The 26,138-nt window shown below is 45.2% G+C and overlaps 1 protein-coding gene across 2 annotated transcripts in view; it reads left to right on the forward strand.

Annotated features, from left to right (window-relative positions):
* The first annotated feature begins 1,209 nt into the window (after positions 1-1,209).
* The window catches only part of NOX5 (NADPH oxidase 5), a 77,183-nt gene continuing 52,254 nt past the window's right edge, over positions 1,210-26,138 (forward strand). The window contains exons 1-5 of one of the 2 annotated variants that reach the window (XM_081511913.1): positions 1,210-1,328; positions 1,456-1,551; positions 12,336-12,525; positions 24,000-24,079; positions 24,986-25,568. The gene's annotated coding sequence lies outside the window, so the exon portion shown is untranslated. The remainder of the gene's footprint in view (positions 1,329-1,455; positions 1,552-12,335; positions 12,526-23,999; positions 24,080-24,985; positions 25,569-26,138) is intronic. The other variant, XM_081511915.1, reaches the window with a different exon arrangement.

Below are 26,138 nucleotides of genomic sequence, written 5' to 3' on the forward strand. Positions count from 1 at the left end.
TCTGTGTCTGAAGGTGTATTCCTGATGTATCTGTGGAGAGCGATGTACTCCACATCCACCTACTCCTCCACCATCTTGTTTCCATTCTCATATATTGTGTTTTCATTTTCATTTGTCTCTAAGTATTTTTAATTTCCCTTGTAATTTCTTCTTTGACCCATTGGTTGTTTGAAAGTGCATAGTATTAATTTCCTCATATTTGTAAATTTTCCAGTTTTACTTCTGTTATTGATTTCTTATTTTTTTTTCTTTTCTATTATGTTTGGAGATAATACTTTGAATGATCTCAGTCTTTTAAAATTTACTGAGACTTTTTTTGTGAACTGAACTATTGTCTAATTTAGTGAGTGTCCTCTGTGCACTTGAGAAGAACAGGTATTTTCATATATATATATATATATATAACTCTTTTAGGCAGAGTGCCTCTGCCCCTGTGTAAAGACTCCTTCTCTGTGGAGGACGTTCCATGAGTCTTGGGGAGGGCCTGGTCTCCGGTTTGTATCACTAACTATAGCTGGAATGAGAGACTTCACCATTTCACCGTCAGCTGGAAATCTAACACTAAATTAACCCACTCAGGGGCAAAGGAAGAAGTTATTGCCAAATATCCTGGCTGCTATGGACATCTCTGCTCTTGCTTTGAAGGAGTGGCTAGGAGTCTGGAGACAGGCTTCTGGATTTGTCTCTGCTAGAGTGGGTTGGGGTTCCTCCCATCCTTACTCTGCAGGAGTGAGCTGAGCAGGCAACTAACCTTGGGTGGCCAGTTCTCATTGACTGGGATTCCTCAACCCTCAGTACTTGATCCCCATGTAGGTGGCAGGAGATGAGGATATGGCCATATTTCTTACATACTTTCCAGAGGTCACTGGTGTTTTTTAAAGAAGGCAGGGATTGTCAGATGAACTTTCTGGTCTGGGTCACCTAGATGGGACCTCGGGGATGGTCACCCGGTAGACTCTGGCCTTCACTTTGGGGCACAAAACAGCTTTCTCTGGCCAAGCTTCATAGATCTATGTCCATGTAGTGCTGAAAATTAATACAACCTTCAGAAGGCCTAAAATATGACAACTTGGGAACATAGGAGGATACCCTAACCCACCAGCCCACAAGGTGGTTTTTAAAAAACATCAGCGTAAAATCTCCTAGACTCTCAATGTGTTAAAATTGGAGATCTACAAGCTAGGCTGACTCCAGCCCCTCATTTTACAGATGATAAGACAAGACATCATGAGAGAGGAGACCTTGCTCAGGATCACCCTGCGAGCCAGTGGCACAACCAGAACTGCCCCAAGTCCACCCACTGCCCCACCACCAGTTTGGGAATGAAGGTCAGCACATTCTCCTTTTCTTATTCTTGCTGTTCCTTGAAGCTCATCTTTTGAATTCTGTGCCCATGTTCTTTCTTATCTAGTCCTACTACCACTGCCTTAATTGAAGTCTCTTTCCTCTTGCCAGGATGGTGATGATGGTGAAAACAATATTAATGATAGCAGCAAGCTTATACTGGTTGAGTCCTTCCTGCTTCACCGGGCCCTGTTCTAAACTTTACAAGTATGAATGCTTTAAAATCTAACAGCCCTTTGAAGGAGATAATAATATCACTTTCATCTCATAGATGAAGAAACTGAGGCACAGAAAAGTACAAGATGGGCTTCCCTGGTGGCTCAGTGGTAAAGAATCTGCCTGCCAATGCAGGAGATGTGGGTTCAATCCTTGGGTTGGGAAGATCCCCTGAAGAACGAAATGGCAACCCACTCCAGTATTCTTGCCTGGGAAATCCCATGGACAGAGGAGCCTGGCAGGCTACAGTCCATGAGAAGAATCAGACACAACTTAGTGAATAAACAGAGATGGCAAGTGGTGAAGTCAGATTTGAATTTGAGCAGTTTGACTCTGGAGTTCATGCTCTCAACCATTTTATTAAAGTGCCTTGAGTGTATATTAGCATAATGGATAACATTACAGACTCCTGTATTACAGACCCCATTTTATAGACCAAGAAACTGAGTCTTGGTAAGATTAAGCAAGGTCACAAGGCTAGTAAGAAGCAGAGTTTGTTCTCAGACCAAAGCTCTGGCTCTTAAACACTAGTTATACTTCCTTCTTGTCACCACGATCTCCCTGCCACCTGACCAAATCTAAACCTCCAACAGGAGGGCCCAAGAAGCTGTGTTTTTAACAAGCAAACTTAAGAATCACTGATATCAGGACTGCTATATTTAAAAATAGGTAACCAACAAGGACCTACTGTATAGCAGGTCTCTGCTCAGCATCATGTAACAACCTAAATGGGAAAAGAATTTGAAAAGGAATAGATACATGTATACGCCTAACTGAATCACTTTGCTGTACACCTGAAACTAAAACATTGTTAATAACTATATTCCAATATAAAATAAAAAGGAACTACTGGAATCACTGGTCAAGATTAAGGAATCAAACAACACAGAGTGTGGGATCCTGGGCCTCTCACTTTAACCCCTTTAAGCCTTATTTCTCTCTCCTCTAAAACAGGGGCATTAGTTATTTTAAACCATAGCTAGCATTTATCATCTGCTCACTGTTGTCCAGGCCCAGTGCCTCACACACACAATTTCATCTGATCACACTGCTGTCCCACCAAGTTGTAGAGGCAGGTGAGATGGCCCCAAGCGTTGAGCCAGCATGGGTTCACACTCAGCAGACAATAGATATAATCTTAGCCACAATTATTGCTCTTCATCCATTTTGTGTCTCCCTCCCCTCTGACCAGGACGATTCTCACAGTTATGACGTGTGTCTCACTCATTTCTGTGTCTGAACAGGATCTGTCTTATAGCCAGCTTCCAGTTAATCTGTAGAAATCTGTTGACATGAAGGCTGAGAGCGTGTCCTCTGCTTAGCTTCCAGACCCTTATTGATTTTTTGGCTGAAGTGAGCCTCTTGTTTTTCATTTTCTTCCAACTATTCCCTATTCTTCCACAAACCTGAGCTATGCGTGCTTCAGTGATTATGTTTTTACTTTAGGGATAAAGGTCAGCATAGGGTGGATTTTTGAGACTTTTGCAGAAGAGGATGGACAATCCAGACAGTTTGGACCAGCCATCATCACAGTGTAATGTAAGATGTGAGCTGACATGCTGGTGGCCAAGATGACCGGTGATCTCTCCACCTCATCTGTCTGCATTTGAGTTCTCAGGAGGCTCATTGCTGGTACTATGGGAGTACATCTCTTGACCCCATAAAGTGGGGTGACAACTGCTTTCCTGCATCACAGGGTCACTGTGAAGATCAGATCAAATGACCACATGCTTGTGGAGGTTTTTGCTAACTGTAAAGCACTATACTGGGGCTATGCTTCAATCAGGTGAGCGTCTGGTTCTCGGTGAGTCCCCCCTCCCCTCAGTGGGGGTGGCCCTCTCCAAGATTCAGGGCCTTACCTTCTCATTGTTCTCTCTTCCTGCTTCTCTGCTTACTTAGATCAAACCAGGCTGGGCTTTCCTCACTTGTGTCTGAATCCCTTTCGGACCCATCTTCCTTATCCTTGTCCTCTTGCTTTCAAATTCTTAACTGACATTTTCATTTTTCTACAGGAACCAGAGTCTTTCCAGCATTTCCATCTTACTTTAGCAGTGCCCTGTGTCTGCTGGTAAGGGTTATTTGGCAGTCTTGGCTCATGGACCACTGCCTGAGCATGCAGCTGTCTGATGAGCTCCTAGCCATTGCAGGGAAGGAGTCTGTTCCTGTCTTCCTTTATTACACAAGTACAAGCCTCCTGTCTCCTGGAGCATGCTGTCACATTGCTTGTCTCAAGCCAAGATCTCACCTTTCAACAGAACCTCATTCAGTTTGTTTCCTTACTGACATCATGTCGTCCCACCAGGATGATCTTCTGGTCTCTCGGTGGCCCTCTCAGTCTCTCCAGCTGGTGGGATCTAAACCAGACTTCTGAGAAGTCAAACCTGCTGTTGGAACCAAGAGCTAACAGACAGGATGCTGTGAGTAGGCCTTGTGCCTGGGACACCTGGTACAGTCCCGGCAAGCCCCACAGGAGGCTCCCCGCCAGTCACCCTCAGAAGCCCCGTGCAAAAGGTTGGAGGGCAAGCACCACCAGTGTCCAGATAAGGGGACCAACTGACCCAGGTTGCTTGGGGCCAGGGGTTTTGCAGGGCACAAAGTGTTCAGTGCTAAACTGAGAAAGTGCCTGGTCTCCTTATAGCTGGGACAGTTCAGCCTCAAGAGGCCAAAAGGGCATCCTTTCACTTCTGTTAAATTAAAAAGTACAGAACATGAGAGCTGTGAATTAAGTTTTATTTGGGGCAAAATGATGACTGTACCCCGAGAGACAGTGTTTCAGATAGATCTGAGAAGCTGCTACAAGGAGGTGAGGGAAGGAGTCAGGATATAAAGGAGTTTTGCAACAAAGGGGCAGGTAGTCAGAATATCAGAAAATTACTGTTAGTTAAAGAAAACTAGATATCTCAAGTTAAGGAATTTAGCACTTTTCCAATGTGTGGGAAGATGCAAGAGTCTGGGCTCACTGAAACCGTTCCTTTGATTTCTCAGCTATCTGGGGCCAGTATCCTGTTTTCACATCCTGATTTTTCTCAGGGCTCACCAGCTCACGTTGGAGGACTGGAATCACCAATGACTGTAACATTCTTGTTTACTGATATGCAGGAAATATTTCACTTCTCACTTCCTATTTGGCTTCAAGACCCCTTCATTGATTTTGCTCAATCGATGAGGATGTAAGCAGTGGTTTTGCCTGAGCCTGAAAGCTCTGTCCCAGTCCAGATGAATGGTGATAAGAGGCAGGTCCAGGCAAGTCCATATTGGCCCTCAGCAGCCTGCTTGATGACGTGGGAAAGTGAGGCTCACACATGGGAAGAACAGAGAAAGAGCCCATCTGTTTTAGTTAAGGTGGCAAGCCTCCATCAAGACAAGAGAAACCCCAGGAAATAATGATGCAGATCATTATCAGGTAAGTTTGCTGTTGACCAACAATGCCCATGTATGGGGTCCTGCAAAATGTACAAATCAGACATTTTCTTCAGGGAAATACAGTGGGGGAAGGATTTAAAAATGTGTTCTTGATGATGTAATTCAACTGCTTCCAAGGCTGCCTGCTCACCCACCACCTCTCAGCACACACACGGCCAGCTTCTCTTCCTCCTTACACATCCTTGCAGGTCCTTTGACTCTTGCTGCTTCTGTATCTAGACCATGGCCCCCGCTGTGCTTCTGAATCCACAAAGAGAGCTGAGACTCTTGGGCGATGACTTTCAGTGCTATTAGCCTCCCTGGCCTCAAGGAAGTCCTCATGTTGCCCTTTGGTGACTGAGGGATTGCTGCCTCTATTCTCCCGCCCTGATCATTCCAGGGTCAGGTACCAGACAGCTCAGGATAGCCCCTGTGCCCCAGAGCCTTCTAGAATTATTTTATAAACCAGTCCTAAGCCTGCATACCCTGCCTTACCCATCTTTCCCATGGAAACTGCAATAAAGGCTCTTACCCAGTCTCCTCTACTCTCTCTGCCTTCTGACTGGGCCCTGATATTTCCCCGTGTAGACCTGCAAGGTGTGGCATGCCTCCTGTTTCTAGGGATCTGTGAGTATAACACACTTCTTCCCTTGTGAAAGATGTTTCTGTTTCTGCATGTCTTACCTGACCTGCCAAAACAACAGGTACTTTTGTTACAATCAGGAACACATCCAAACACTCACTGTGCATGGATCATCTCATTAAACCTCAGCACAGTCTCTGTGTGTGTGTGCGTTAGTCGCTCAGACATGTCCAACTCTTTGCGACCCCATGGACTGGGTTCCTCTGTCCGTGGCATTCTCCAGGCAGTGAGGTGGGTTTTATTATATTTTGCAGATGAGGAAATGAAGGCCTGAGTACATACAATTAAAATAACAGAGCCAGGATTAAGAAATTAGGCATGCCAATCTGAAAGGCTGTACTCCCAACTTCCGCTCTGATCTGCCTCAATCACTACTGAGCAGTTGTCTTAATATTACATTAGCGGGCAGGGGCAGGGTAGTCTGTTGTCCCCAAAAGCTCCCATGTGAGAGCAGAGGTCAGTTGGGAGAACCGAGCTGTGTATCTGGTCCTGGTCCTAAGTGGCCCCTCTTGAGAGCTTTACAGGGCCCATAGAGGAGCTGGGCACTAGGTGGGAGGCAACCTTCTGGAGCATCCTGTCTTGATGGATTTGAAGGGCCCTAGGCCAGCCCCTCAGAGAAGGCAGTGGCATCCCACTCCTGTACTGTTGCCTGGAAAACCCCATGGATGGAGGAGCCTGGTAGGCTGCAGTCCATGGGGTCGCTAAGAGTCAGACACGACTGAGCGACTTCACTTTCACTTTTCACTTTCGTGCATTGGAGAAGGAAATGGCAACCCACTCCAGTGTTCTTGCCTGGAGAATCCCAGGGATGGGGGAGCCTGGTGGGCTGCTGCCTATGGGGTCGCACAGAGTCAGACACGACTGAAGAGACTTAGCAGCAGCAGCAGGGCAGCCCCTGCCTAGAACTCTTGTCCAGTGATCTGTTTATAATCACCCTCTACCTCCACCATCTGTCAGTCAAGGAGGTTTTAGGTTATGAGCAACAAATACCAGCTCTGGGTAACTTAAGTAACACTGATCAGAAGACTATTGGTACATTAACAGAATTGATAGAGAAATTAGAAAACTGGTGTAAGAATCATCACACACCAAAAGGAAACTGGTGGCTAGAACATAGCAAATCACCTTCAGGAACAGTGTGATCAGGATGCCACCTGGGGCCTGTGTCTCCGCACACTCACTGTGGCTGCTCCCACATTGCTGTGTCTTCCTGACACTGATTTAAGATTCAACGTCAGTGGGCACTTTGGGGGGTGATGGATATGTTCACTGTCTTCACTGTGGTGACAGTTTCATGGATCTATATATAGGTCAAAACATATGAAATTGCACATTTGAAATATTTGTAGCTTATTGTATGTACTCTTGCCTTAATGGCACTTTTTAAATCATGGAGTCTGAAGACAGCCCTGGTGCCTAGAGCTGGGGGGTGGCTGGGAGGGGAGTGGAAGATAAAATGGAGAATGGGGGGCAAAGGTCGACAGGACAGCTTCATGTAGAGAGGCAAACTGTGGTTCCTCTTCCTAGGTCTTCTGGAGGGTCCCAGATCTCTTAATGGGTCATAGTTTGTCAATAGAAAGTTAAATTTGTAGTTGATGTCAACTTTGATAGAGTAACTACTACTTCTTCCTGCTTAGGCCTTGCTTTCAGCTCCTCTAACCATCTTTTCCTCACCAAACTTCAGCCTGGGAGGGACATCCTCCCTTCCTTTAGGAGCGGCACTGAGACAGGTCTCAATGGCTAGAACTGTTGAGGGATGGCATTGCTCAGATGGGTTGTCCCAAAGCAGATAGTAAGGCATGAATTTGTATTAAGCTCCCAGGGGACACTGGTAAGGGGATGGGGAAGCAGGACAAAGCCTGGGGACCCTCAGACAAAGGCCTATGAGGGCAGCTTCTGCCAATCCCACAGGGTAGCCTGGAGCATGAAGAACACTTCAGACGTCCTAGGCTGAGCTGGGCTTTCATGCTGCCGCCCACCTCCCACTGGGAGAAGAGGAGGAGGACACCTACTTCCAGGAATGCCCTGAATTCTTCACTTTAGGATGGGGCCACTCCAGCAGCTGAGGGCAGTTTCCCCCAGGAGAGGTGAGGATCTACTGTGGGAGGTGGGCAGGGGCCCAGGAATGATGCAAGGTGGTCAGAGTGCAGCACCAACACTGTCCATGACATGCCAGTGTCTCTTTTAAATCCCAGCAAGTCCAGCTCAGTTGATAGAGGTAATGGAAAGGCAACCTCATTTGGAGGAAGGTGAGCCTGAGAGCCCAGAGACCCTAGACTTAATTATCACACAATTCTTTTACTTGGCTGTGTATTTTCAGCCCATAGAGCAAACCAGGCTTAGCTACACACATCTGACACATTCTTCCACTGCTCATGTCAGGGGTATTCAGAAATATCATTTTTCAAAAACTGCTACACCTTCTATTTTAGTCACTCTGTATTCTGCTGGAGATGTATGGGGTCTCTGCCCAAGGGGGCTGTGGGGTGAGAGGGAGAGCAGGGGGAGTGTGGGGGTTCAGTGCTTAGAAAGGCTCTGTTGACTGATTCCAAGGCAGGACTGTATGCCACCTGCACAGAACAGGACATGGAGACTGGAAATGTGAAGATCGTTTAGTTCAGGGGCCTCACTATACAGATGGGGAAACTGAGGCCCAGAAAGGAGAGACTGTGCACTCCTTCAGTGCCTCTCTGTGCCAGGGCTTGTACCAGAACCTGGGAATAGAATGCCAGGATGTCGCAGACCCCAACCTTTTAGCTTTTCACCTTGAAATAATTATAGATTCACGGGAAGTTGCAAATATGGTACAGAAAGGCCCCATGTGCCCTTCACACAGCTTTCCCCAGTGGCAATATCTGGAATAAAACCAGAGTGTAATATTAAATCCAGGAAACTTACATAGGCATAGCCACACAGTGTTCACATGTACATGTTCATCTGTGTGTGTTCATGGTGTATGTATAGGGGTGTGTGTGTGTTTGTGTGTGCGTGTAGTTCTGTGTATCATACGTATAGAGTTGTGCCCATCACGACAATCGCGATATGGAGCTTTTGCAAACAGCCCACTCTGAGTCCCCTTTATAGTTGTCCTTACCCACCCCCACTCCCACATTCCTGGGCCACTGCTAAACCACTTTCCATCTCAGCCCTTGCTGTTGGTGGGCTCATTTCTTAGGAGGGATAGAGATGCAGATACAAATCTTGGTAATGCATGGAATATTAAATACCTACATAAGTATAGGAATGAAGTTGTACCATGACACTCAGCTGCAATTAATGTCACACTCCTGATGGGCATCTAAGTCAGGTTGAATCCATTGAAAGGGGACCAGAAATTTCAGTCATTAAAAAGAACAAGTGACATTGAGTGAGCTGACGTAGAACAATCTTCAAAGCAGATGACAGAAGACAAAGTACAGAACAGTACATTCTGGCACACAGGTGTGTGTGTGTGTGTGTCTGTGAGCTTTGTAATCAGATGTTATGTGTATACCACCAACACCACTCAGCGTCACCTGTGGAAAGTGAGACCAGCGGCTCAGGTGGGAGGGATGTTCTCTTTGCCTGTTCTCTTGTGCTTTTGCAGTTTTCACTACAGGCACGGCTTGCTTTTATTAAAAAGAAATGGAATTATTTTGGACCCTCCTACTTAAGGAGGAAGTATATCTTGTATAGTCATATCCTTCATATCCTTATGTAGTCATATCCTTGCTTTTTCCTCTCCCTTGGGTTTACAAAAGGCCCTCTAGGGACTTAGCATTCTTAAAAGGGGGTTTTGCAGCCTCTAGTTGCCATGGTAGCTGTTGCTCCTGGTGACACAAGATGCAGGCCTGGCCCTCCCAGCCCTGTGTGCAGGGAGCTTAGAATCCCCACCCGGGGATGAAAGCACCCCACATCACCCTGGGTCCCAGATGTTTAAAAGATGTCTCTATCAATGCTAGTGTGGGAATGAGTCAGCTGTGTTATTTCAGGAAGACATTGTGTTCAGTGATCTGTGCTGTGTGGTGTACTCTTTGTAAAGACAAATGCACTTCATCTAAAAACACATTCACCTCTATCTTAGAGCACCAGACCCATTCTCCTCCCCTCCAGGGTAATCTGGTTTAACTGCTTCCAGTTAAACATAAGAATCCTGTTTAGAGGTTGTAGAGGGGCAGCCCATTCTCACATCAGGGTTCCCTCCCAGCATGCTCAACTTCCTCTCAGACCCAGAAACAGGAAGAATTGTTTATTGCTACTTAAGGGACTGGAGAATGCTTACTGACCATAGGAAGAAAACTGAGTTAACTTCCAGTGGGTGGGATGCATATCAAGATAGTTATTGTTCTTTCCCGGTAAATCAATAAGAGCAATATATGATGTAAATTAATTTGTTAATAAATAATTGTGGTACATTAAATTCCCATGAGATTCTTCTCCTTCAATAACAGAAAGGTCTCACTTTTCACAGGTGATACCGTTAGTGGTATTTGTTTGTGTATGTACACATGACATCTGATTACAGAACTCTATCTCTCTCTAACACACACACACACCAGAATATACCATTCAACATTGTGTGTTGAAAGAACAAAAGTAAAGTTCAGTGAAAACTGGAGGAGAGAAATAAGTAAGCTCTTCTCTTGGGGAGGGGAACATTTGTGGTGGCCCTTGAGGTAGGGTAGGAGTTCACCAGGTGGAGATATAAGGAGGAGAGCTATCACATCCTTGGTGCTAAAACCAGGGTCCTGAGTCTGTCCAGAAATTTTCCGAACTATGTCATGCTGCCATGGCCCTGAGCCCTCTTCATCTCAAGGATCACAGGCGTAGGTTCAGGTGAACACAAAGCCTGGAAAGAGGCAATGTCTTCTTGTCAACTGACCAGGATATGTTCAGTCCAGATGGAGCTTGGAATATGCCAATGTGCACTGAATTGCCAGAGACTCCACTTCTTCTCTAGCGGAACCAGTGTCCTGGGGACAGGCTGGGGCTGCTGCCCTAAAGTAAGGCCTTGTCATTCATGCTGTGATTTCTGTGGGTGCAAACTAGACAGGGTTAAAGGGAGGAGACGGAGGGAAGAAAAGAAAGGCAAGGCAAGGAGGAGAAAGCAGAGAAGGCCAGGCACGTCTACTCTGCGGAAGGTCTCAAGCCACGACTCACAGTGGAAATCAGAGACAGACATCCTTCAAGGCCTAATGTTTGAGGCCCACATTTCCTCCCTCTGGGATTCCCAAAGCCTAATGGTTCTTGGCACCTCTTAAACACAAAAGGCGAAAATAATATTTTAATTTCCTCCAACAAAAGTTTGGGTTATAAATACTGACCTTGTTCCAAGAACCAATTCTTAGGAAATGGGATTAAGACATAAATTTACCGAGTTCCTAGATCAGCCTGGATTCTTTTCCCACTTAGGTCACATGTGCTCCATCCTGCCTTCTTCCTCCCTGTGTCTGAGACACAGGGTTTGTAATCACCCCCTTAGCGTGAAGCCTGATGGGAAGAGTCTGCATTAGGGGACTAGGGCTCTAGTTCCATCTCCACCAACTCCTGAGTGACCATCAGGAAGCCACATCCACTCCAAGCACTCTGTTTCCCCATCTAGAAAAGAAAGGTTGGTACTTCTTTGGTGGTCTAGTGGTTGAGAATGTGCCTTGCAACACAGGGCACATGGGTTTGATCCCTGGTCAGGGAACTAAGATTCCACATGCCATGGAGTAACTAAGCCCATGTGCCACGACTAGAGAGTCTTGCACCACAACAAAGATCCTGTGTGCTGCAACTAAGACCCAATGCAGCCAGATAAAGAAATGAATAATTTTTTTAAAGAAGAAAAAAAAGGTTGCACTAGATCTTTCATAGAAAAAAATCTGCATACACAGTTTTATGGAGGTGAGTCGGTTAAAAGTAAGTAAAAATTAATTTTAGGTGTTTGGAAGTCATGGAACAAATCATCTTCAAGGCTATGTGCTGTGCTGTGTTTAGTCGCTCAGTCATGTCCAACTCTTTGCAACTCCATGGACTGTAGCCCGCCAGGCTCCTCTGTCCATGGGGATTCTCCAGGCAAGAATACTAGAGTGGGTTGTCATGCCCTCCTCCAGGTGCTTTTCCCAACCAGACCAGGGATCGAACCCTGGTCTCCCATATTGCAGATGGATTGTTTACCATCTGAGTCACCAGGGAAGGCCAAGAATACTGGAGTGGGTAACCCTTCAGTTCTCCAGGGGAAGTTCTCCAGGGGAACTTCTCGATCCAGGAATCAAACTGGGGTCTCCTGCATTGCCACACAGATTCTTTACCAGCTGAGCTACCAGGGACACCCCTTCAAGGCTATATCCAGGTCTAACTTCTATAAGTCTCTAGACTTCTCCACACTCAAAAGTGGAAGCAGAGTGGGGAGGAAGGAGATGGCTTGTCTTCTGCAGCCAGGTCCCCACAGCAAGCCTCCCACCAGTGCCTTCTTTTATAAAAGAAGAATGTCTCACACATGTCTTCTCTCTCTTGGGCTGGAATGGTGGTGATAGCAGCTGGCCCTCGTTGCATGTGTTTCTGATGGCTGGAGCAGTGAAGGCATCTCCTGTGCTAAGGGTGTCGACAGGGGTGGGAAGAGAGTGGGGTAGCCGAGGACAAGAGGTTCTTACCCAGCCTCTAGGTCTTTCCCCACCCTCTCTGAAGAACAGCCCCCTCTGGAAAGGAGAGGGAAGGGAATCAGGAGCATGTATCCAGTGGGACCCACTGGAATGTGTACTTGCAGGGTCTCAGTGGAGCCACATAACCTCACGGGAGTAAGTCTAGTGTTACTGAATCCAAGCTCATCCTGCTTACTGCACAACAGGCCAATCAACAGAGAGATGAGTTGTTGGGGCAAAGAACAGCAATTTTATTCAGAAAGACAGCAGACAAGAAGATGGTGGACTAGTGTCACAAAGAACCATTTTGCCCAGGTTTGGATGCTAGTTTTTTTCTTTTTTCTTTTCTTAAATAGAACAAAGAGGGGGAGGTGAGGAGGTAAAGTGAAAAGAAGGTGATAACTTGTTGCATATATTTCCTGGTTTTGGCCAGACTCCAGAGGGAGTGAGTTATTTCTTCTTGCCTGCAGCCATTCATAGGTGGATCTGGTCAGGGGGTTTCCTGTGAGCTAAGCAAAGGTATTTTAGCTTAATGCTTAGGTGTTCCTTGGCAGAGTTCCTTTTCATTTACTGGCTAAGTCTTGTCTGACTCTGACCCCATGGACTCTAGCCTGCCAAGATCCTCTGTCTATGGGATTTCCCAGGCAGGAATATTGGAGTGAGTAGCCATTTCCTTCTCCAATGGGATCTTTCCAATTCAGGGATCGAACCCATGTCTCCTGGTTAGCAGGTGGATTTTTTTTTACCACTGAGCCACCATGGAAGCCCACAGTGTTGCTAGAGATGGGCAGTTATGTATACTTTAAGCTGCAGGCAACATCCCTTTAGTAGCAAAAGCAATACAACACTGTATTGCTGTTCCATACAATACCGACTGTTCCATATGAGGGACAGGTGCTTCCTTATATGGTGTTTCATTTAGTCCTCAACCATGTGCTCTGGTAGGCATGGCAGACACACCTCCACCCACCCTACACAGAACTCAGAGAGGGTCAGAGGGCTTCCAGGGAGGGCAGAACTCCAGTCAAGCTCAGCCCCTCTCACTCACAGGTCTCTCTCCTATCAGGGGGCCCACTGGCCACACCTGCCAAACAGCTGATCATCCTGTGTGATTTCCTGGAGTACAGTCAGCCCGCCCCCCATCCCATGCCCAGCACTGGGTATGGAGGAGACACTCAGAATCAGAGCACGAGTGTCTTCCAGCCTATTTAAAAGTAATGGAAGCCACTGTTGTCAGTTGGTCTCCCCACACCTCTTTCCACCTGCCAGGGTGTGCCAGAGTGACTTCCAACAGCTAAGTGGGAAAATAAATCTTTCCCTTTAGCAGGAAATTATCAAATAATAAATAAGGAATATGAGTTCTGTGAGGGCAGCAATCATGGATCATCTATTTATCGCTAGGATGGCATACAATATTTCTTAAAGGAAAAACTTGAGTGAAATAGTGAATGAGCAGAGGTGATTCTTACCTATAGCTGATAGGCCTGTTGGGGAGAGAAGAGATATATACACGAAAAGTTAAATAATGACCTAAAGACCAAATCCTCCCCACCCATACAAAGCAATGGTAGGAGATGTTGCAAGACAGCATGTGTTCAGCCAAGTCTGTGGTGTGGGAAAACAGTGTAATTAACTCTGGGCTGGGGACAGCAGGGAGAGCCTCCAGAGGGTGGACTTTGGGCTGGATCTTGAGGGATGAGCCCAGTTTGAGGGGTGTGGTGCTTCCAGAGGCTTGCCCTGAAGACCAGGCAGTTCCTGCAAAGGTTCTGTGTTGAAAATGAGCAAAACGTGCTCAAGTTTTCCAGCAGAGGCTGTGTCTCTGCTTCGAGAGAGGGGATACTGGGCAGGACTGATGGAGCTCAGAGTATTCTGTTCCAGACTCTGCCCCTTAGTTTGTCTGTCTGATAGATGGAGCTCAGAATATCTGCCCCACTGGGATCTTGTTGGGATTTCCTGGGATGTATTTGCACAAACATTTTGCTCTGGAAAATGTTTCACAAATACCCATTGTAACCCCAAAGGGAAACCTGTCGCTTGAGGCAGGCACAGTGTTGGCTCTCTCCACATTTTCCTCAAGCTGAGGGCAGCTACTCAAGGTCCCAGATGCTGACCAAATCGGTAACCAGCTCGTGGAGCCCAAAGGTTGTATACGACAGGAGGAAAATAGGTCCCAGCCTTCTAGAGCTTAAAGAGGAGATAAGAAAAGCTGGTGAAAACTTAATATCCTCTGAGATTTTGTTTATCAGTTTAAAAGGATGATAGAACTTGCTGAAATGATATTAGGTCAACTTAACTGCCCTGTTTTCTATAAGGTCATTTCAACCCCAGAGGGGTAAGACTAGGGTGGGGTGATAGGCCATATTCAATCTCATTAAAAAGAGACCTAGTGACATCAGCAGGAAGACAGAGCCTCTGCTTACTTTTCTTGGCCCCAGGAACAGCACTTGTGAGCCTCTCTCCCAAACACAAGGTGCACAATGTGGATAAAGTGAAGTGTTAGTCACTAAGTCGTGTCCAACTCTTTGCGACTCCATGGACCGTGGTCTGCCAGGCTCCTCTGTCCATGGGATTCTCTAGGCAAGAATACTAGAGTGGGTTGCCATTTCCTCCTCTAGGGGATCTTCCTGACCCAGGAATTGAACCTGGGTCTCCTGCATTGCAGGTAGATTTTTTACCATCTGAGTCACTGGGGAAGCCCAATGTGGATGAGGTCAATTTTAATGGCTTTAAACGTGTATATCCCTGTGACTGCTCTTACAGTGTGTCTCAAGGCAGGGAGAACAGGAGAAAATCTCCACTGAAGAGATGAGGGACTGGATCTGGGACAGGGGAAGTGACTTTCCTAGACCAGAAAGTGAGTTAAGCTGGCCATGGAACCCCTTCTCCTGATTAATGCCTGGAGCTGGTTCGGTTCCTGCTGGCCCTGGTTAGAACCTAGTTGGGCATTGGGAATGGTTGACTGAAGTAGCGGGATTCCTCTGTGGGATGCTGATGTGGCTAGCCCACTAAGCTGCATGCTTGCTCATTCATGTCCGAATCTTTCCGACCCCATGAACTGTAGCCTGCCATGTTCCTCTGTCCATGGGATTCTCCAGGCAAGAGTACTAGAGTCAGTAGCCATTCCCTTCTCCAAGTGATCTTCCTGACCCAGGGATTGACTCCAAGTCTCCCGCATTGCAGGCAGATTCTTTACTGCTTGAGCCATTGAGGAAGCTCAGGCCTGCTAAGTCATTCAGTAAATGTGGACTGAGTGACAGTTACAGTCCAGGCACTGCTCTAGTGTTGAGATTCATTCAAGAATGAAATAGACACAAGTCCCTACCTCATGGAGCTTACATTCTAAGCACACTGGAAGATGATACATGTCATGGAAAGAAGAGGGTAGATCAGGATAATGGGAACCAGTAGTTTGGGGTGGGTGAGATGCAACTTTAAGACAGGATGCTCAGGGTAGACTTCATTAAGAAGATGTGAGATGAGCAAATGCTTGAAGGAGGTGAGCGAGTTAGCCAGGTAGATCTCTGGAAGAAGAACATTCTGGGCAGAGGGAATGGTCAGTGCAATGGCCCTGGGGCAGAAGTGTGCCTGGTATGTTCAAGAGGTACTGAGGAGGCCAGTGTGGCTGGAGCTGAGTGAGCAAGGGGAGAGCCTGAGATGAGGGCACATGGGTCATGGGGTCATGTCATGGTGGGGGTTATGGAGGGCTTTGTGGTTATTCTAAGTGGGATAAGAGCAGGGGAGTACTCATCTAACTTGCATTTGAATAGGATCCCCAGGGCAGCCAAACAGAGAACAGACTCGAAGGCAATGATGGTGGAACAGAGGGTGAGTTAGGAGGCTGTCAGCATGGTCCCGGTGAGCAGTGATGGTGCCTCTGGCTAGGCTGGGACCTGTGGAGGGGCAGTGAGATTCTGTATCTATTTCCAATGCAGAAGTATAAGCTACAAACTTGGCTTGTGGGTTGGTTGTCAGACATGTAGGAAGGAAAGGAATAGATGAGTACTCCATAGTGCTGAGGTGAATGGGGTAGGGGTCATTTACTGAGATTGGAATACCAGCTGGCTCGGAGTTAGGAATGCTGTGAATCCAGTTTGGGATGTGTTAAGTTTTAGATGCAGATTGACATCCAAGTGGAGATAGTAACTGGCAGTTGGAATTATTGGACCACAGTTCAGGGCCAAGGTTGGGGATGGAGACATGCACTTGTAGATGAGCTAGTTAACTTAACAAGGAAGTTATTAGTTTAGATAGAAAAGACAGGCTAAACCCAACTTACAAAGGCCACATAAAAGAGCAGAATCTAGGGATTTCCCTCATGGTCCAGTGGTTAAGACACCATACTGCCAGTGCAGGGGGTCTGGGTTTGATCCCCAGTAAGGGAACTAGATCCTACATGCTGCAACTAAAGATCTCACATGCCACAACTAAGACCAGGCAGAACCAAATAAATATATATATTTTTAAAAAGCAGGATATATCAATAAGTTAGAATACTGAAAAGGAGACAGTGAGTTAGAAACCAGAAGAGGGTGGGATTCAGGAAGTCAAGAGAGGACAGAGGTTCAAGAAAGGAACTTACCTTCATCAAATGCTGCTGTGACCCCTGGGCTTGGAGGGATAGAAATCTGATTGGAATGGGTTCCAAAAAAAAAAAAATGGGAAATGAGACTGAGTATAAGCAACTCTTTCAAGAAGCTTTGCTGTTAAGGAGAAACTGGGCACTAGCTGGAGAAAGAACGACCCAGCTGAGAAGAGGAAAATGTAGAAAGCACGGGGTCACCATCCTTGAATGGGCAAGGGAATGCAGGCTCCAGGGCACAGGTGGCCACAGGGAGGAGCACAGGCAGGTGACCTATTGCCTTCCCCACGGCTTGTCAGCGTGTCAGCTGCTTTTCCTGACTCATCCAGGCGGAGGAAGGTGGCCATAGCTGTGTTCCCACTCTACAGCAAGCAGAGAAAATCCAGGCACTACAGACTCAGAACTTAACATCAGCCCCAAGAATTAAATCATCTATTATAGGGCTGGAGTGAAGACATCATGCCTTTGACAAAAAATTTAGAAGAAAAATGCTTTCTGGCAAAAAGCAACCAGTTGGGAGCACGTCATATAACGAAGTGCTGTGTCCCCTCTACAGGAAAATATGTCCTACTTTACTCAGAAAAATGAGGGAAAGAAGTTTTCATATTTTTCCTTCCATCATGGTGTTTCACTTTGCTACTAATCAGACTAAGGCAAATAAAAATCGAAAGCAGTATTTTTTTTTTGCCAAATGGACAAATATTTTAAAGAATAATTCTTAGTATTCAAAAGTGCTTGGTAAAATAGACATTTTCTTCAAACATGGGTGGGAGTGAAAATTGGTTTAAGATCCTTGAGAAGCAGTTTGGCTATTGGCTATAACCAAAAGACTTAGAAAGTTTCATACTTCAGTAATTCCTCTTTTGGGAACCCAATCTAGAGAAATGATTGGTAATTTGGACAAAGATTTAATAACAAGATTTCTCACAAATTTGTTCATAGTAATGGAATAAATATAGGAAAGTTAACTGTCCAAACACAGAAAACTAGTTTACAACATTTTGACATGGTCATATTTAATAGCATGGAGAAATGTAAATGCTGGTAAGTGAAAAGAAGTTACAAAATTATTCCAAGTAAATTATTCAATACTATCTTAGGAATTGTATATCTACTCTTCAATTATGTGTAGACTAAAAATTATCTTATTTATTGAATTATTTAAACTTTTAATAACCATATTCTTCTCCATATTTCTAGTTGTGTTTTCTTCATACCAGCTGGGCTGGTTTAATTTCTGCCCATTTTTATTTAAGTTCTTATTCTTTTTTTTAATGGATGTTTTTCTTTCTTTCTTTGAGGATTTTAAATATGCTTAACATCTATTATTTTCACTTCTTATAGAATGAAATCCCCCTATTATTGGTTTGATTGGCTGTCTTTTTAGTACAATGCTCTGCCAAAAGACTTAATTTTGGTTTTAGGTTCAGAGGATTCATCAGCAAAACACCACTCTGCACTTAAGTAATCAAGAAATAAGTATTTATTATACTGATAGCCAGACATCCTGGAATATGAAGTCAAGCGGGCCTTAGGAAGCATCACTAGGAACAAAGCTAGTGGAGGTGGTGGAATTCCAGTTGAGCTATTTCAGATCCTAAAGGATGATGCTGTGAAAGTGCTGCACTCAATATGCCAGCAAATTTGGAAAACTCAGCAGTGGCCACAGGACTGGAAAACGTCAGTTTTCATTCCAGTCCCAAAGAAAAGCAATGCCAAAGAATGTTCAAAAAACCGCACAATTGCACTCATCTCACACCCTAGTATTCTTGTCTGGAGAATCCCAGGGACGGAGGAGCCTGGTGGACTGCCGTCTGTGGGGTCGCACAGAGTTGGACACAACTGAAGTGACTTAGCAGCAGCAGCAGCAGCACACGCTAGTAAAGTAATACCCAAAATTCTCCAAGCCAGGCTTCAGCAATATGTGAACTGTGAACTTCCAGATGTTCAAGCTGGTTTTAGAAAAGGCAGATGAACCAGAGATCAAATTGCCAACATCCGCTGGATCATCAAAAAAACAAGAGAGTTCCAGAAAAACATCTGCTTCTGCTTTATTGACTACACCAAAGCCTTTGACTGTGTGGATCACAACTAGCTGTGGAAAATTCTTAAAGAGATGGGAATATCAGACCACCTGACCTGGCTCCTGAGAAATCTATATGCAGGTCAAGAAGCAACGCTTAGAACTGGACATGGAACAACAGACTGGCTCCAAATAGGAAAAGGAGTACATCAAGGCTGTATATTGTCACCCTGATTATTTAACTTATATGCAGAGTACATCATGAGAAACGCTGGGCTGGAAGAAACACAAGCTGGAATCAAGATTACCGGGAGAAATATCAATAACCTCAGATATGCAGATGACACCACCCTTATGGCAGAAAGTGAAGAACCAAAGAGCCTCTTGATGAAAGTGAAAGAGGAGAGTGAAAAAGTTGGCTTAAAGCTCAACATTCAGAAAACTAAGATCATGGCATCTGGTCCCATTACTTCGTGGCAAATAGATGAGAAAACAGTGTAAACAGTGGCTGACTTTATCTTGGGGGGCTCCAAAATCACTGCAGATGGTGACAGCAGCCATGAAATTAAAAGACGCTTACTCCTTGGAAGGAAAATTATGACCAACCTAGACAGCATATTAAAAAGCAGAGACATTACTTTGCCAGCAAAGGTCTGTCTAGTCAAGGCTATAGTTTTTTCAGTGGTCATGTATGGATGTGAGAGTTGGACGGTGAAGAAAGCTGAGTGCCACAGAATTGATGCTTTTGAACTGTGGTGTTGGAGAAGACTCTTGAGAGTCCTTTGGACTGCAAGGAGATCCAACCAGTCCACCCTAAAGGAGATCAGTCCTGGGTGTTCATTGGAAGGACTGATGTTGCAGCTGAAACTCCAATACTTTGGCCACCTGATGTGAAGAGCTGACTCATTGGAAAAGACCCTGATGCTGGGAAAGATTGAGGGCAGGAGGAGAAGGGAATGACAGAGGATGAGATGATTAGATGGCATCACCGACTCAATGGACATGAGTTTCAGTAGGCTCCAGGAGTTGGTGCTGCAGCCCATGGAGTTGCAGAGAGTTGGACATGACTGACTGAGCAACTGAACTGAACTGATACTGATAGTAAGTTACATTATAAGGAGAAGCAATGCAGCAAGAAATCAATGTATATACATCACCAAACTGAGGAAACACCTAAAACCAGACCAAAGTAGCTCTGGGAAGTCCCTGAAACAGTGAGGCGAAGTCCCAGTTGGAAGGTCCCAGGCAGTGTGTCCATTCCACAGGTCAGACTTCAGAGTACCATTCAAAGGAGTCCTGCTTTTATCAGAAAGCCACAGGCTGATAATCACTGGCTTATGTGCAAATATGCAGTTCTAACTATTATGTTAAATGCTTGTATCTGTCATCATAATTCTAAGAATGTTCACTGATCTCTGGTAACCGGCCAGATTCCCATGGTCCAGGAAGCTTCATGACTTACTCCCTTCCACATCTGTTGGTTCTCAGGACTCACTTGTGCCATCTCTGCTAGTCAGCAGTTTGGCATCTGATTCCCTTCAGGGTCTTTGTTCAGTCAAAGGCCTGTTATGGCCTCTGAAGCCTGAACAAGACTCCTTCTATGAACTTCCTCAATAAGCAATAATTCTTTTGGGGTCTTTTGGAATACCGGCTTGCTGATTCATCCTGAATAGGGTGTATTGTGTGTGTTGTGTTGAGATCAGCCCTTTTCTAGAAGTTCTGTAGTTGCTTCCACCCAGCTTCTCAGTCCCCACAGTTCAAAATTGGCCTTACCTTGGTGGCCTGGGGCTCCCGTCCATGGAGAGCTGAGGATACTGTGTGACCAGCCACCAAGCAACAGTTATTGGGGTCAAGCCCTTGGCTAGAAGGCTAAGTATGAAATAAAATCATAGTCCCAGGCAGTGGTGAGCCAGCTTTTCCCAACCCTTTCCCATAAGTAAGGGCCCCCTCATCTGATCAGTTTACCTCCCTTCCTAGCAGCAGAACTCCTAGAAGCCTCTGCTTGTCTCAGGTCTGAGAACTGAGCAGGACTGGAACCTCCATGTTACTTGCCAAAGCATGCCATGTTTCTGCTTCATCTCTGCTCAACAGAAATGTTTATCTTAGTTGAGATCAGTTGGTCCTTTAAACTAAAAAATATCTGTATATTAATATATAGTTGATATGTATGAATATAGGGCTTCCCCGGTGGCACTAGTGATAAAGAACCCGCCTGTCAATAAAGGAGACTCGGGAGACATGGGTTCGATCCCTGGGTCAGGAAGATCCCCTAGAGGAGGGCATTCCAGTATTCCAGATCCCGCTCCAGTACTCAAGCCTGGAGAATCCCCATGGACAGAGGAGACTGGCAGGCTACAGTCCATGGGGCCGGCCACAGAGAGTCAGATACAACTGAACAACTGAGTACACACATGTATTAAATACTTAAGATATATTTATTTATATATATGTATTTTCTATCATTTATTTGCGTGTGGTACAGAGGAGGATAATGCATCTTACCCAGAAGTCCCAAGTCGCAGCTTCTTACTTTTCTGACTTTGGCTTGTGGCTATGAAGAAGTGTCATTAGCATTTATGCCCATCTTTTGCTGACTGCCCCGCTTACTCCTCCCAGCTTTCTCCATGTGTTTCTCAGGGTGGGTATTGGGTGTCTCACATGTGCTCATATGAGCCAGCCTACTCAAATCTGGCCACTCTGGCCCTCCTGAAGCTGTCCGCTACCTGGCGGCCCTGCTTTACAGCCCTAGGACCTCCCAGTACAAGGGTGATCTCCTAGGTGTCCAATCATTTGAGACCCCTGAGTTCAAACTGTACCAAAGCTTCCTGCGTTCCCTGCAAAAGAATTCCCTCCATTTCCTATCTCGTCAGAGAACTCAGACCAGACTTAAAGGACAGAACTGAAGAATATACCTGTGTTTCCCTTTCCTTCTTTCCAGGTCTTACCCGCAAGCCGTCCACTTTCAATGTTCTCCTCAGTGGCCCTTTCACACAGGTGAAATTGATCTAGGAGAGGCAGCAGTGAGCAGTCCTGAAGAGAGATCTTAGTTCCCTGCCCAGAAATTGAACCTGGGTAGCCTGGGTGAAAACCAGGAATCCTAGCTGCTAATCAATCAAGGGTTAGGGGCTAGAAGGAAAGTGGCCCTGGCTCTTTTCCCCATTTGAAAGCGAGAATGTTTCAAGGAGGCAAAAACTGCAAAAGAGGTACCAAGTTTATTATTAGAGACATAGCACAACGTGTGGGAGAGCACATAGAGAAGAATTTTATTTAAGTCAGAAGCTAAGCAGAAATACACACTCAGAGAGAAAGGGTATGGGCATCCTCTCTAAATGAGGAAAAGTGCAGTAAAGAGGTGAGTTAATCCCTTGTGTAGAACAGTTCTTCCAAGTCTTTGTTTACCTTGGACAATTATCTCATTTCTTTTTCCATACCTGACCTGTGTTAGGACCCTCCCCAAGAAGCATGCACAACTTTTTGCTAAGATGGGTTACATTGCAGAGGCCTGTGTGGGTATGTCCAGACTTATTATGGGGTGGTGTCCCCTCCCTTTTTGACCCCAAGGAGCCTTCCTGCACATGTGCAGACAGGGAAGTTTCCCTTGATCTCAGTAGAGATCATCTTATCTCTACTTCAGCAGAGCTCAACTTCTGCCACTAGCTTTGTCCTGGGTGGAGTCTCTGGGTGAGAACAAAGCTTCAGCTTTGCTCCACTTGACCAACACCCGCTGTTTAGCCCAGTGTGTTCATGTTAAGTCGCTTCAGTCATGTCCGACTCTTTGTGATTCTATTGACTGTAGCCCACCAAGCTCCTCTGTCCGTGGAATTCTCCAGACAAGAATTCTGGAGCAGGTTGCCATGCTCTCGTCCAGGGGATCATCCCCATCCAGGGATCCAACCCGCGTCTCCTGCACTGCAAGCAGGTTCTTTACCGCTGAGCCACTGGGGAAGCCCGGGGGCCCATCTATCTCCTGCCTCAGAACCAGCTCATGTGGACGAGTCCATCATATACAACCCCACTCTGGATCCCAGGCTGGGCTACCTTCTGCACGTGACTAGAAATAAACACTCGATATTAGCAGTGATTATATTTGAGTATTCTTGCCTGGAAAATCCCATGGATGAAGGAACCTGGCAGGCTGTAGTCCATGGCGTTGCAAAGAGTCGGACACGACTGAGCAACTTCACTTTCTTTCTTTCTTTGGATAGGTAGATTAGAGTGATTTTTTAAAATCTTTTGTGTGTGTGTGTATGTGTGTGTGTGTGTGTATGCTTTTAGGTATTTTTCTAATTCTTTACAATTAATGTTTATAATTTTGTAATCATGAAACAGTATTATCGGGGAAAAAGTCTATCCCTCCAAAATGTTTGGTAGAAGGAAGACATCTTTAAAAAGAAAATTTTACAATGTTTATCATCTTCCTTTTAAAAACTTACATTTCGTCCAGATGCTAAGATTTGAATTAGATTTTTATCTGTCAGAATTTTGGCAAGGATCTGATCATGTTACTCCAATGCTGAACATTTTCTGCTGGCTCTCTGGCTCCTAGGACAGAGTCCTAGCTGTTTAGCTTGCTTCCTCCCACACCCTTCATGATCTGAATTCCGTTCTCCACCCCTGTTCTGCTTTCAAGCTGTCCCTCCCTATGTCTTTGCTTAGTAAACAATGACCTGCTTCTCATTCCCTCAACACAGAATGTATTCCCACCTTTGTACTTTGTTTTCCAGCTGCCCAGAATTTCCTTTTTCTTTTTCACCCAACAAACTCCTATTCACACTGTAAAACCCATTTCAGATTAGTTGCTTTCACTGGGAAATCCTCTGGGTGCTCTCTTCTTAGCATTCTCCAACCTGTACATATTGCTGTATTTGCCTATATTGTACTGGATAATTTTACTCATCTCTGTATACTCAGACAGTGGCACATGGTAAGTGTTTCATATGTATTTGTTGAATTAAGGCAGGTTTATTCATTTCATAAATGTACATGGAGTGTCCACTCTGTGTTGAGCATAGTGTTAGTTTTCTAGGACTCAAAATCAATGAACCACAAACCTTGCCTTTAGGAGCTCCCAGTCCAGTGGGGTAGACAGAGAGACACCCACAGATAATACAATGATGGTGGGATTTCCTAAATTTATTTTCTGAAATCATATAATGGAATTCTTTTCTCTTTCTCTCCTCACTCTAGTGTGAAGAAGACTATTTTAACAGTCAAAGTATGCCCCCAAATTGCTACTTTCCAAACAAGTGAGCATCCCATGACCAGAGGTGGGTAAAGCAGGACCAATGACCACCAATGTTGTTGAGGAAGGGTAGATGGAGGGATGAACTGAAAAAATTGGTTGATTCCTACACTGTTGGTTGAAATGTAAATCAGTACAGCCACTATGGAGAACAGTATGGAAGTTCCATAAAAAAAGCAGCTATAAATAGACATACTGTAAGATCCAGCAATCCCACTCCTGGGAATATATTCCAAAAAGATGAAAAGTCTAATTTGGAAAGATATATGCACCCAGTGTTCAGGTTCATAGCAGCACTATTTATAACAGTCAAGACATGGAAACAACCCAAATGCCTATCAACATATTTGGTTTCAGAAGATGTGAACTATTACACCATGGAATATTACTCAGTAGTTTTAAAAAATGAAATATTGGCACTTGCAGCAATATGGATGGACCCTGAGAATATCATGCTAAGTGAAGTAAGTCAGATAAAGACAAATATTTTATCACTTATATGTTGAATCTCAAAAATAGTACACATGAATCTACATACAGAACAGATTTGGGATTGATAGATACAAACTAATATACATATCATAGATAAGGAACAAAGATTTACTACATAGGACAGGGAACTATATTCAATATCTTGTAATAACCTATGATAGAAAACACTGAAACATATATAGAGAGAGAGATAGATAACTGAATCACTTTATATACTTGGTTTACAATATTGTAAAAGTAGGAAGTCAAAAGATACCTGGAGTAACAGGCAAGTTTGCCCTTAGAGTACAAAATGAAGCAGGACAAAGGTTAATAGTTTTGCCAAGAGAACCCACTGGTCATAGCAAACACCCTTTTCCAACAACACAAGTGATGACTCAATACAGTGGAAATCACCAGATGGTCAATACTGAAATCAGATTGATTGTATTCTTTGTAGCCAAAGATGCTGCTGCTGCTGCTGCTAAGTTGCTTCAGTCGTGTCTGACTCTGTGCGACCTCATGGACTGTAGCCTACCAGGCTCCTCCGTCCATGGAATTTTCCAGGCAAGAGTACTGGAGTGGGGTGCCATTGCCTTCCCCGAGCCAAAGATGAAGAAGCTCTATACCGTCAGCAAAAACAAGACCAGGAGCTGACTGTGGCTCAGCTCAACTCCTTATTGCAAAATTCAGACTTAAATTGAAGAGCTTAGGGAAAATCACTAGGCCATTCAGGTATGACCTAAATCAAATCCGGTATGATTATACAGTGGAAGTGACAAATACATTCAAGCTATTAGATCTGATAGAGCACCTGAAGAACTATGGATGGAGGTTCATGACATTGTACAGGAGGCGGTAATCAAAACCATCCCTGGAGGCGGTCCTAAGATGGCGGAGGAATAGGACGGGGAGACCACTTTCTCCTCCACAAATTCATCGAAAGATCATTTGAATGCTGAGCAAACTTCACAAAACAACTTCTGAATGCTGACAGAGGACATCAGGCATCCAGAAGAACAGCCCATTGTCTTCGAAAGGAGGTAGGACAAAATATAAAAGATAAAAAGAGAGACAAAAGAGTTAGGGATGGAGACCCGTCCTGGGAGGGAGTCGTAAAAGAGGAGAAGTTTCCAAACACCAGGAAACCCTCTCACCGCTGGCTTTGGGGGGAAGTTTTCCCATCTAGGAGGGCAACATAACCGGGAGGAAAAATACATAAATAAAAACCACAGATTACATGCCTAAAGGCAACTCCCAGGAGAGAAGTACCCCAGACGCTCGCATCTGCCACCAGCAAGTAGGGGCTGAACAGAGAGGAGCCGGCGGCATTGTTTAGGGTAAGGACTGGACCTGAATGCCCTGAGGGCAATCTGAGGGAGCTAAGGTGAGATAGCAACCTGAACCGTGGGATAGCCAGAGAGAGAGAATTAGTCCTCAAAAAGCCCTAACCTGGGCACACTCACAGAACAAAGGACTGAGCAATACCAGAGGAGAGCTAGCCAGCTGCAGACCGGCCCATCCCTCGCCAGACGCAGTGGGCAGGCGGGGCCAACCAGAGCTGGAAAGGGGCAAACTTGGCCCCAGAGAGGGCATCCCCTACCAAACTGCGA

The sequence above is a fragment of the Giraffa tippelskirchi genome, chromosome 7 (genome assembly GCF_054371585.1).
Source record: "Giraffa tippelskirchi isolate mGirTip1 chromosome 7, T2T-mGirTip1v1.2.pri, whole genome shotgun sequence".
In the NCBI taxonomy this organism is placed as follows: domain Eukaryota; kingdom Metazoa; phylum Chordata; class Mammalia; order Artiodactyla; family Giraffidae; genus Giraffa; species Giraffa tippelskirchi.